The following is a 7,150-nucleotide window of genomic DNA, read 5'->3' on the forward strand; positions in this document are numbered from 1 at the left end:
GCCGGGCATGATGGCACATGCCTGTAATCCCAGCTACTCAGGCAGCTGAGGCAGGAGAATCACTTGAACCCAGGAGATGGAGATTGCAGTGAGCCGAGATCATGCCATGGCATTCCAGCCTGGGCAATAAGAGCAAAACTCCATCTCAAAAACAAAGAAAAAGAAAATGTGGTATGTATACACAGTGGAATACTATTCAGCCATGAAAGAGAATGGAATCCTGTCATTTGCAACAACATGGACGAACCTGGAGGGCATTATGTTAAGTGAAATAAGCCAAACACAGGAAGACAAATACAGCATGATCTTACTCACGGGAATCTAGAGAGTTGATCTCATAGAAGTAGTGAGTACAACAGTGGCCATCAGAGGCAGGGCGGGTAGGGGAAAGGGAGAATGGGGAGAAACTGAGCAATGGGCTACCTGGATAGTTCAGTTGGTAGAGCATCAGACTTTTAATCTGAGGGTCCAGGGTTCAAGTCCCTGCCCAGGCGACAGTGTACCTTTCTAGGCCGGTGTGCCAAGATCACACCATTGCACTCCAGCTTAGGCAAAGAGTGAAACTCCGTCTTAAAAAAAATAAAATAAAATAAATTAGAGGCAAGCGGAGGTTGCAGTTAGCAGAGATCATGCCATTGCACTCCAGCTTAGGCAAAAAGAGTGAAACTCCCTCTTAAAAAAAAAAAAAAAGTTGGTCAATGCGTACAAAGTTACAATTAGAATAAGTTTTGGTGTTCTATTGCACAGCAGGGTAATAATATGATCACATATTTTGGTATTCTGTTGCGCAGTAGGGTAACACTATGGTCAACAATAAAGTATTATATATCAAACTACCTAGAAAAGAGGATTTTGAATGTTCCCAACACAAACAAATGATAAATGTTTTAAGTGATGAATATGCTAATTACCCTGATTTGATTATTATGTGATATATATGTATCAAATCATCACATTTCCCATAAATATGTACAATTATTATGTTTCACTAAAAACCTAAAATAATTTTAAAATTAAAATAAATTAAAATGTTTAAATTAAAAGTTTAAAAAGAAAACTAACTAGAAAGGTTCATATACAGAACACATGGCATTTAACAGTTAATCAATACATTTTAAAAATCTTAGATTCGGGAGTACACGTGCAGGTTTGTTACATGAGTATATTACATGATGCTGAGGTTTGGGCTTCTAATGATTCCATCACCCAAGTAGCTTTTCAATCCTTACTCCCTCCCTCTCCCTTTTTGGAATCTCAGAATTTGAAATCTATTATTCCCATCTTTATGTATCCAGTCAATACATTTTTAATTAAAGTAATTAAAGATTACATTTGTTTAGAGGTCTATGTCACATAAGTTAGGATTTCTTTAGAATGATAATTCTCAAATTTTATTGTGCAGCAGAATTACCTAGAGAGTTTGTTAAAACAAATAGAGAAACAGGCCAAGCGCAGTGGCTCACTCCTGTAGTCTCAGCACTTTGGGAGGCCGAGGTGGGCAGATCGCCTGGGGTCAGGAGTTCGAGACCAGCCTGGCCAACATGGCAAAACCCTGTCTCTACAAAAATTACCCGGACATGGTGGCATGTGCCTGTAGTCCCAGCTACTTGGGAGGCTGAGGCAGGAGAATTGCTTGAACCCGGGAGCCAGAGGTTGCAGTGAGTTGAGATTGTGCCACTGCACTCCAACCTGGGTGACAGAGAGAGACCCCATCTCAGAAAAAAGAAAAATTAGAGAAACCCCCAGAGTTTCTAACTTTGCATTTTTTACAAGTTCTCAGGTGGTGCTGATGCTATAGGTACAGGGACCACACTTCAAGAACTCTAGAAGAAAAGAGAAAAAGACATGAGAAATTGTGTACATTTATAGAGGGACTAATATGATAAACAGTACTTTGCCATAGTACTAGTGATAGGACTTTGTGATAAAGTATAATTTTTTGGAACAAATTTAATTTCCTAATTCAATTTAGTGTCAGTCCTTTGGATTTAGGTTTCCCGAGCACCTAAAAAAAAAAAAAAAAACAAGAAACCCAGAAGGGTGCTGGTTGACACTTTTTCAACCACATAACTTTCAAAATAAAAATAAAGCCCTATGTTATTCCATAGTATTCTGATATTTATAAATGTTTTAAAATGTGTTATTCCATATGCTGCTAATAATCACCTGGGAGGTAGGCAGGGTAAGAATTTGTATCTGAATTTTATAGGGGAAGACCCAAAGAGTATGGGAATCAAATAATTTGTGCAAAGACATACAGCTAGTAAGTAACAGAGCCAGAACACAGACCTGAGACCTCTGATTCCCCAGCCTGGGCTGTTTCCACTGAACCCCACTGACTTTAATGAGATAGTATTAAATTATATCTCTTCATTTCTCTACAATGTATCCCTTGGTTTTTTTTGTTTTTTTTTTTGAGACAGAGTCTCGCTCTTTCACCCAGGCTGGAGTGCAGTGGCGCAATCTCGGCTCACTGCAGGCTCCGCCCCCCGGGGTTCACACCATTCTCCTGCCTCAGCCTCCCGAGTAGCTGGGACTACAGGCGCCCGCCACCACGCCCGGCTAATTTTTTGTATTTTTAGTAGAGACGGGGTTTCACCGTGTTAGCCAGGATGGTCTCGACCTCCTGACCTCGTGATCCGCCCGCCTCGGCCTCCCAAAGTGCTGGGATTACAGGCGTGAGCCACCGCGCCCGGCCTGTATCCCTTGTTTTAAGTCTTATTGCTCCATCTTGTTTTGAGTCTTATCAAAGACTTGTTTTAAGTCTTAAGTCTTTTTTTTTTTTTTTTTTTTGAGACCAAGTTTGGCTCTCGTCGCCCGGGCTGGAGTGCAGTGACGCCATCTCAACTCACTGCAACCTCCACATCCCAGGTTCAAGCAATTCTCCTGCCTCAGCCTTACTGAGCAGCTGGGATTACAGGCATGCACCACCATGCCCAGCTAATTTTGTATTTTTGGTAGAGACGGGTTTCTCCATGTTGATCAGGCTGGTCTCGAACTCCCAACCTCACATGATCTGCCCACCTCGGCCTCCCAAAATGTTGGGATTATAGGTGTCAGCCACTGCGCCCAGCCTAAGTCTTGTTTTAAGTCTTATTGCTCCATAACTCACAGTCAGAAATGTACATAATTGAACCATGGTATTCCTAAATTTCCATCACGGTTGATTTTCCAGCCACCACTCCTAATCTTGACATTTAATGGGTACCACCAACTCACCTTCATTCACCCCAAGTATTGATAACATTAAAAATATATTCCATGTAGGACTGGGAATAAATTCTCATACACTTTAAAGTTCCAGTCCTATGGTTGCTTTTGTATGAATAACTAAAATGTATCACCAAGATAGAGTAATAATTCATTTTAACAACATATATTCCTCCAGAAAGTTTATAATTATTACATAAGCTCACAATATAATACAGCTCCAATATTTAGTTAGAATGCAATTTATTCAGGAGAATTTTACATATATTATAATTTTGTGCCTTTATCCTCCTTTCTTGATAAACATTCACTCTAAAGTATCAATTTCTTACTTAAAAACATTAGTTATAAATTTCTCCTCTTGAAATGATATCTGAAAATTGTATCAGTTCTTCTCACAGGTCAAAGTATATAGAACCATAAACTCTGAAAAGTTTTGAGGCTCAGTAATATTTTCGTTTTCACGTAGTAAAATATTCTGTTGTAGAAAGTAGGAAAATTTTCAGAAAAACATAGACAAAATCAAAGAAGGGACATTTACATGGCTATTTAGAAATACTGACAGGAGAGGGTGAAGGATAAAAGAAGACATATTGGATCCAGTGTACACTGCTCAGGTGACAGGTGCGCTAAAATTTCAGAAATCACCACTAAGAACTTATCCATGTAACCGAAAACCACATGTGCCCCCAAAACTATGAAAATACTAAAAAATCAAAAAAGAAATGCTAAAAGGAGGAAATGGTGATAACTCAGAACTAACACTGGTTCACCAAGAGCATGACATGTCAGACTAACCTTGAGTTTTTCACTGACAGGGTCACTGAACTTAAACAGATTTTATCAAAGCATTTGACAATGACTTTCAATGGTATCATGTAGGAAATAAAATGTTTATGAAAAAATAACTGAAGTGACATCAGAAAGATGGTTGACTAGAAATGCGTGGCACTAAGCAGTACTAAGAGGCAAGATTATATAAAAAATGCCTACGTCAATAAACAACCTAATCATACACCTCAAAAAACTAGAAAAGGCTGAACGTGGTGCTTACACCTGTAATCCCAGCACTTTGAGAGGCCTCCACACAAGAAAGGACTAAGACAATGAAGAAATTAAGGTTTGACTGGAGTGTCGAAGGGAACATGCTGAAGTGCAGTGGGGGAGTGGAGGCACACCTGTGGTGAGTGGAAGTCCAGGAGAGTGGCATGGAGGCACCCAGCCTCTGCAGTCCCACCACCCAGTCCCAGATCAGATCTTCCCATTGTGAGGAAAAGATAAGAGGAGATCCCCCCCGACCCCGTTGACACTTTACCTGCAGTCCTTACGACAAAAGAATCCCAGAGTTCTCACAAGCCCTGACCCAGTTTTGAGAGCTGCCAGAATTCACACAGCTGAATTGCCACAGATTACCTCACCCACCCACTGTGAGCCAAGCTGCTGCAGCATGGCACCATCTTGAAGCCAGAGTCATTGCTGGAGTGTACCTGCTCTGGGGGTCAGTAGCCACTGCACCACTCCAGCACTGGGGCTGAAACAAATTTCTTGAAACAAATGAAAATAGAAACAAGGCCGGGTGTGGTGGCTCATGCCTGTAATCCCAGCACTTTGGGAGGTCAAGGCTGATCATCTGAGGTCAGGAATTCAAGACCAGCCTGGCCAACATAGCGAAACCCCATCTCTACTAAAAAAATACAAAAATCAGCCAGGCATGGTGGCGTGTGCCTGTAATCCCAGCTACTTGGAAGGCTGAGGCAAGAGAATTGCTTGAACCCAGGAGGTGGAGGTTGCAGTGAGCCGAGATAGCACCATTGCACTCTAGCTTGAGCGAAAAGAGCAAAACTTCCTCTCAAAAAAAAAGAAAATAGAAACAAAGCATACCAAAACCTATGAGACACAGTAAAAGCAGTACTAAGAGGCAAGATTGTATAAATAAATGCCTACGTCAATAAACTAGAAAGGTTTCAAATAACCTAATCACTTAGCCTTCTCAAAAAACTAGAAAAGGCTGAGCATAGTGGCTTACGCCTGTAATCCCAGCACTTTGGGAGGCCAAGGTGGGCAGATCACCTGAGGTGAGGGGTTCGAGACCAGCCTGGCCAACATGACGAAACCCCATCTCTACTAAAAATACAAAACTTAGCTGGGTGTGGTGGCGGGTGCCTGTAATCCCATTTACTTGGGAGGCTGAGGTGGGAAAATTGCTTGAACCTGGGAGGTGGTGGTTGCAGTGAGCCAAGACAGGGCTGTTGCAGTCCAGCCTGGGAGATAGAGTGACACTTCGTCTCAACCAAAAAAAAAAAACCTCGAAAAGTAAGAACAAGCCAAACCCAAATTAGTAGAAGAAATGAAATAATAAATATAAGAGAAAACAATAAACAAAATTTACACTAAAAAAACCCAAAAGACCAATTAAAGTAAAACTTGCTTTTTAAAAAATAAAGAAAATCAACAAACTTCTTTCCAACATTTACTACAAAGCTATAGTAACCAAAACAGCATGATACTGACATAAAAAAAGAAACATAGACCAACTGAACAGAACGGAGAATCCAGATATAAATCCAAACATTTATAGCCAACTCATCTTCAACAAAGACACTAATTACAATAAGAAAAGAACAGGTTTTTTCAATAAATGGTGCTGGCTCATATGTTCCTCACAGCGCCATTCACAATAGCAATAACATGAAATCAACTTAGTGCCCATCAATACTGGACTGGATAAAGAAAAAGTTGTACATATATAACATGGAATACTATCCAGCCATAAGGAACAATGAGATCATGTGCTTTGCAACAGCATGGATAGAGCTGGAGGACATTATATTAAGAGAAATAAGCCAGGCACAGAAAAACAAATATCACATGTCCTCACTCATGTATGGGAGCTAAAAATGTAGCTCTCATAAAGATAGTAGATTGGCGGTTACCAGAGGCTGGGAAAAGTAGAGTAGTGGAGGAGATGAAGGGAAGAAAAAATATAATTATTACCACTGAACTCTGTACTTAAAATGGTAAAAAAAAAAAAAAAAAAAAAAAAGGTAAATTTTATATGTACATTTTACCTCAATAAAAATTTAAAAAATACATTAAAAATTTTAAAAGGCACATCATTTTGAACCCTAAAAAAAGAAGCAGCAGCACAGGCAATAAAAGCAAAAATAAACAAATGAGATTATATCAAACTAAAAAGCTTCTGTGCAGCAAAGGAAACAGTTGACAGAGTGAAAAGACAACCTACAGAATGGGAGAAAATATTTGCACAAACTACCTATCTGACAGAGGATTAATGTTCAGCACATAAAAGAAACTCAAAACATTTCAACAGAAAAAAAAAACTGATTTTTTTAATTTAATTTTTTTTACCATTTTAAAACTGGTTCTTACTTTTAAAAATTTTTTATTCCCATAGGTTTTTGAGGGATAGGAGGTATTTGGTTTCATGAATAAATTCTTTAGTGGTGATTTCTGAGATATTGGTGCACCCATCACCCAAGCAGTATACACTCAATCTGATTTTAAAATGAACAAATGACCTGAACAGACATTTCTCAAAAGAAGATATATATATGGCCAACAGGCATATGAAACAATGCCCAACATATCTAATCATCATGGAGCTGCAAATCAAAACCGCAAAGAGGTATCATCTCACCCCAGTTAGGACAGCTATTATCAAAAAGACAAAAAAAAAAAACAAATACTGGCAAGAATTCTGAGAGAAGAGAATGCTTATACACTGTTAGTGGGAATGTAAACTAGTATAGCCACTATGGAGAACAGAATAGAGGTTCCTTAAAAAAACTACAAATAGAACAGCCATATAACCCAGCAATCCCACTAATGGGCATTTATCCAAAGGAAAGAAAATCACTACATTGAAAAGACAACTGCATCCCCATGTTTATTGTAGCACTAGTCACAATAGCCAAGATTT

General features: G+C 39.3%; 1 non-coding gene across 1 annotated transcript; it reads left to right on the top strand.

Annotated features, from left to right (window-relative positions):
- The first annotated feature begins 421 nt into the window (after positions 1–421).
- TRNAK-UUU (transfer RNA lysine (anticodon UUU)) lies at positions 422–494 on the top strand. Its single transcript has one exon. It is a non-coding gene; the product is annotated as a tRNA-Lys (tRNA).
- The last annotated feature ends 6,656 nt before the right edge of the window (positions 495–7,150 follow it).

Source organism: Hylobates moloch, unplaced genomic scaffold, assembly GCF_009828535.3.
Source record: "Hylobates moloch isolate HMO894 unplaced genomic scaffold, HMol_V3 SCAFFOLD_11, whole genome shotgun sequence".
NCBI classification, from domain to species: domain Eukaryota; kingdom Metazoa; phylum Chordata; class Mammalia; order Primates; family Hylobatidae; genus Hylobates; species Hylobates moloch.